Raw genomic sequence first — 6,000 nt, 5'->3', positions numbered from 1 at the left:
TGTGCAGTTTGCTGGGAATGAGCTATTGTACAAGGAGTATGACAGAAGTGATGTGAACCACTTTCAGGTACGTCCTATAAAGCCTCCCATGTACGCGTATGATCATCCATTCTCTTTACCCATTTGCCAAAGAAATGCAGAGGACTCCAAGGCCCTATAAGAGAGTAGAATCACAACACAGAAAGGTCCCTGAATATGACCCATGCTGAAAACTTCCTACATAGGTACACCTGTTTTGAACATCAATCTATTATGTTGACATAAAGATTTGGGGTGTTCAGGACTGAACATTTATGTTCCCCTAAAATACGTATGATGAAGCCCTAGACCCCAATGTGACCCCAATGTGATGGCATTTGAGAGGGGGCATTTGGGAGGTAAATAGGTTAGATGAGGTCATGAGGGTGGGAGTCTCGTGATGGCCTTAGTGCCCTCATCAAAACAGACACCAGAGAGCGCGCTCTCTCTCTCTCTCTCTCTCTCTCTCTCTCTCTCTCTCTCTCCCCACCCCCACCCCCCCCATGTGATGACATAGAATGCAGGTTACAAGCTACGAAGAGTGTTCTCACCAGAAACTCTGTTTGGAATGCAGACGCCTAAATCTCAAACTTTCAGCGTCCAGCACTGTGAGAAAACAAATTTCTGTTGTTTAAGCCCCCCAGTCCATGGTATTTTGTTATGGTAGCCCGAGGTAAGACATGGGGATTTATCTATTTTAACAATTAATAATAGCTCCCTAATACATGTGGTATAAATTATTTTTAAATAGACTTTCAGTTGGACTTCCTGATTCCAATATCTCCTCTCTCCTACACAACTATACCAGATTAATCTCCCAAAAGCAAACCTCTGATTGTGTCTTTAATAAATGCTTCTCTTCACCTACCAGATAAAATTCAGTCTTCTTATCTTTTCTTCTGTTCTTGATCTGTCCTCAGCACACATTTTCAGTCTTATCTCTTACTACCAGCTTACATACCTTATGTTATAGACCTTATACCTTATATCCCTATTTATCACTATCCAAATATATCTTTTGTTTTCCTGCCTCCTACAATATATGCCAAGAGCAGGTATAAGCCATAAAACACTAACCAAATAATTAGTTAAAGAACTACATTTGAGTCCCCCTCTCTCTGCACCCCCCTCCCGACTCACCCCCTTATCCCCAGCCACCTTTCCAAAAAGCAGCATAAATCGCAAGGATATAAAGAAACCTGTGGTAGGGAGGAAGAAGGATTATGTATTGCCTCCTCCCTAAAATCTTGCATTAAAGCACAGTGGTTAAGCATGTGTGCTCTAGGATTACCCTGCCTGGTTTCAAGCCCATTTCAGCAATTTGTGTTCTGTGTAACCACAGGTAGTTTACTTTACATTAGTATTCCAGTTTCTTCATACGTTAAAATAGGAATAAAAATAGCCCCAAAACAATGAAAAGGGCAAGCTACAGTTAAGGCAAGGTTAAGCCACTCGCACCAGGTTTGCAGATTTGTAAAACCAGATCATATTGTAAATGGCTTTAGGGCTCAAAATTACTGACACCTTTCATGAGCTGCTCTGACAAGCATAGTTGCAAGAGAATCTTACTAGCTAAGAAGCATGGTATAGTGGAAAGAGAATGGACTTTGGAGCTATGTAAATTTGGATTCAAATACCTGCTCTTATAAGCTAGTAGCGTGACTTTAAATCAACCAGCCTCCCTGAACTTTATTTTTCCAAATGGAAATGAGTAAAATAATGGCAGCCCAATAGGACTGATGTGGGGATAAAAAGTAAGATAACCCATGAAAATAGCCTTGTACATTTAAACATGAGCTCTCTTCTCTCCCCTCCGTATCCATTACAGAAGCAAGAGTAAGTTGATCCTCTTAATTCCTGAAGCTTTATTTTTTTATTCTTAGCAGTTTTATTATTCAATGTCCCCCATGTTCTTTGCTTTCCAAGCATTTCTTTACTAACAAAACATTTTATTTTTTCCTGAAGAAGCAATGTAAGTTAGCTAAAATGCCTTTCTGTTTGCTTTCCAGGGAACTAATTCTCACTGCATTCTAATAAACAAATAGCACTATATTTCTTATAGTTGTTTATGATCTTTGATCATCTCTACATTAGATATGCCAGGAAATACCATACTCGTTTTCTTCTCCTGGCGACAATATTTATTTGAACTCAAAAGTTATACTTATTTGAAAGTCAAGTTCAAAACTAGAATTAAAGTTATTTTTTGTACCAATATTGACCAGTTATATGATCTACTTTACTTGTTTGTTTATAGACCTAAAAATTAATAATAGGCATCTAGTTCTTATTTCTCCATGGAGTAATTTATTCTCATTATCCATTAGGTTCTTTGTTTTATGTGCCTGCAGTAAGAAAACTAAAATAAGAGAACATTTCATGCTCATAGTTATTTTGCTTCAATATGAAAAACAAGTCTATAAATTTATTCATGACTGTTAGACACGGTGTGATTCTAGCAAAAAAAAAGGGGGGGGGTATATCACCATGTTATAATAAACTACAAATGGCTATATACGTTACTTTTCTAGAGTAATTCAAATTAATAGCTTCCATCTAGAAATGTCATATAAGGTGTCTACATGGTAAACAACTGTCAGTAATTAGGGTTTCTCAACAGCTATTTTATTGCTGCTTTATATGTGATCCCTTCAGTGCTTATAAAAACAAAAACATTTCACTGCATTTTATTTTCATTTTAATAACATATAAGCACTTGAATTTTTGATTCTAAACATTCATTCAAAATTCAGCTACCATCTACAAATTAAGTTATATTGGGAAAATGCCTATAAATCAAAAGTCTCTGTAATTACATTATGTTGTATGTATTCAATCAATGAATACTTGCAGGCCTATCAATTGCAGACACTGTCAGGCCCCGGAGACACAAATACGAGCAAAACAGACCTGTTCTCACGGATACACAGAAAACCTCCGAGCTGCACTCCAGATGTGTAAAATGGGAAGTAGATTTATGCATAAAGTTTTTGTAGCCATCATAAATATTAAATCTATGGCCATGTATTATTTCTCGAGAGGTCCAAGGGAGAAAAAAAAACTGTAGATTGTCTGGAAGTCACATTCTGGATTTATTTTTAACCTTTTCTTTTTTTTTTTTTTAAATTAAGATTTGGGGGTTTTCAGAGCAGTTAAGATCCCAGCAAAGTTGAGGGGAAGATGCAGAGATGTCCTATGTACCCCCCGGCTCCCACACACGCACAGCCTTCCCATTATCAACATTTCCCCACCAGAGGGGGTCACATCTGTTACACTTGACGGACCTACACTGACACATAATAATGATCCAAAGTCCATATTGTATTAGGGTTCACTCTTGATGTTCTTCATTCTATGAGTTTGGACAAATGTATAATGACATGTATCCATCATGATGGTATCACACAGAGTATTCTCAGTGCCTTAGAAATCCTCTGTGTTCCACTTACTCATCCCTTTGCCACCATCACCACCAACAATCACCACTGGCAACCACTGAACGTTTTATTCTCTCCACAATTTTGCCTTTTCCAGAAAGTCATATAGTTGGAATCATACAGTATGGAATCTTTTCACATTATTTTATTTCATTTGTTATAAAATTTTTAAGGTTCTCCATGTCTTTTCATGGCTTGATAGGTCATCACTTTTTAGTGCTAAATAGTATTCAATTGTCTGGATGGACCACAATTTATTTATCCATTCACTTACCTGGTTGCTTCCAAGTTTGGGTAATTATGAATAAAGCTGCTATAAACATGCATGAAAAGTTTTCTGTGAGCAAAAGTTTTCAACTCCTTTGGGTAAATACCAGGGAGCATGACTGCTGGCTACTATAGTAAGACGATGTTAGTTTTATAAGAAACCCACCATGCTGTTTTTCACAATGGCTGCACCATTTTTCTGGGCTCTCTATTCTGTTCCATTAATTGATTTTTTTTCTATTCTTTTCCCAGTAACACATTATCTTGATTACTGTAGCATTATAGTAAGTCTTGAATTTGGGTACTGTCAGTCTTCCAACTTTGTTCTTCTCCTTCAATACTGTGTTGGCTCTTCTGGGTATTTTGCCTCTCCAAATAAACTTTAGAATCAGTTTGTCAATAGCCACAAAATAACTTACCGAAATTTTGATTGAGATTGCATTGAATCCCTAAATCAAGTTGGGAACAACTGACATCTTGAAAATACTGAGTTTTCCTACCCATAAACATGGGATATCTCTCCATTTATTTAGTCTCCTTTTACTTCTTTCATCAAAGTTTGTGTTTTTTCTAATATAGAGCTTGTAGATATGTTGTCAGATTTGTATCTAAATATTTATTTGGGAGCGATGCTAATATAAATGGTATTGTGGTTTTCAGTTCAAATTCCATTTCTTAATTGCTGGTATACAGGAAAATGATTGACTTCTGTATAATTTATCTTGTGTCCTGCAACTTTGCTATAGTCACTTATTAGTTTCAGACATTTTTTTAATTGATTCATTCAGATTTTCTACATAGATGATCATGTCATCTGTGGAAAGAAAAAATTATTTCTTCCTTCCCAATCTATATGCCTTTTCTTTCCTTTTTCTTGTCTTACTGCTTTAGCGAAGACTTCCAATACGATTTGAAAAGAAGTGGTCAGAGACACCATTCTTGCTTTATTCCTGATCTTAGTAGGAAAGTTTTGAATTTTTCACCAAGTAAGATAACTGCAGTTTCTTTGCCGATGTACTTCATCAGGTTGAGGAAGGTTCCCTCTATCTCTAGTTTGCTCAGAGTTTTTATCATAAATGGGTATTGGGTTTTGTCAAATACTTTTTCTGTCTCTATTGATATAATCACGTGATTTTTTTTCCCCTCTTTTTAGCCTGTTGATGTGATGGATTACATGAATTGGTTTTCAAATGTTGATCCAGCCTTGCATACCTGGGAAAAATCCTACTTGGTCATGGAGTATAATATTTTATACATTGTTAGATTTGTTTTGCTAACGTTTTGTTAAGTCTTCTACCTATGCTCATGAGAGATACTGGTCTATAGTTTTCTTTTCTTATAATGGCTTTGTCTGATTTGGGCATCAGGTTAGTGCTAGCCTCATAGAATGAGAGTTAGGAAGTATTCCCTCTGCTCCTAACTTCTGTAAGAGATTGTTAAAAAAATGGGTATAATTTCTTCCTAAAGTGTTTGGTAGAATCTACCAGAGAACTCATATGAGCCTCGTGATTTTTATTTTGGAAGGTAATTCATTATTGACTTAATTTATTTTATAGATATAGGCCTACTAAGATTGTTTCTTTGTGTGTGAGTTTTGGCAAATTGTGATGTTCAAGGTCCATTTCATCTAGATTATCAAATTTGTGGGTTGTTCACAGTATTCCTTTATTATCCTTTTAATGTCCTTGAGAGCTGTAGTGATAGCCTCTCTTTCATTTCTCACATTAGTAATTTGTATCCTTTTTTTGTTTCCCAGTTATCCTGGCTAGAGGCTTATCAATTTAATTGATTTTAGCTTTTGGTTTCATTGATTTTCTCTATTGATTTCCTGTTTTCAATTTTATTGATTTCTGTTCTAATTTATTGTTTCTTTTCTTCTGCTTACTTTGGATTTAATTTGATCTTCCTTTTCTAGTTTCACCATGTGGAAACTTAGATTGTTAATTCAGATCTTTCTTTTCTTCTAATATGTGCATTCAATGCTACAAATTTCTCCCTAAGCACTGCTTTCATGACATCCCAAAATGTTGATACGTTGTGTTTTCATTTAGTTGAAAATATTTTTTAATTTTTTTTGAGATTCTTTTCTTTCATCCACGTTCTTTAGAAACGTATTGTTTAATCTCCATGTATTTGGGGATTTTCCAATTATCTTTGTTATTTATTTCTAGTTTAATTTCTTTGTGGCCTGCGTACAGACATTGTATGATTTCTATTTTTTAAATTTGTTAAGGTGTGTTTTATGTTCCAAAATGTGGTCTATCTTAGGTAATGTTCC

Source organism: Rhinolophus sinicus, chromosome 4 (assembly GCF_057876585.1).
Source record: "Rhinolophus sinicus isolate RSI-liver-muscle chromosome 4, RSI-T2T, whole genome shotgun sequence".
NCBI classification, from domain to species: Eukaryota; Metazoa; Chordata; class Mammalia; order Chiroptera; family Rhinolophidae; genus Rhinolophus; species Rhinolophus sinicus.
This window is presented reverse-complemented; position numbering follows the sequence as displayed.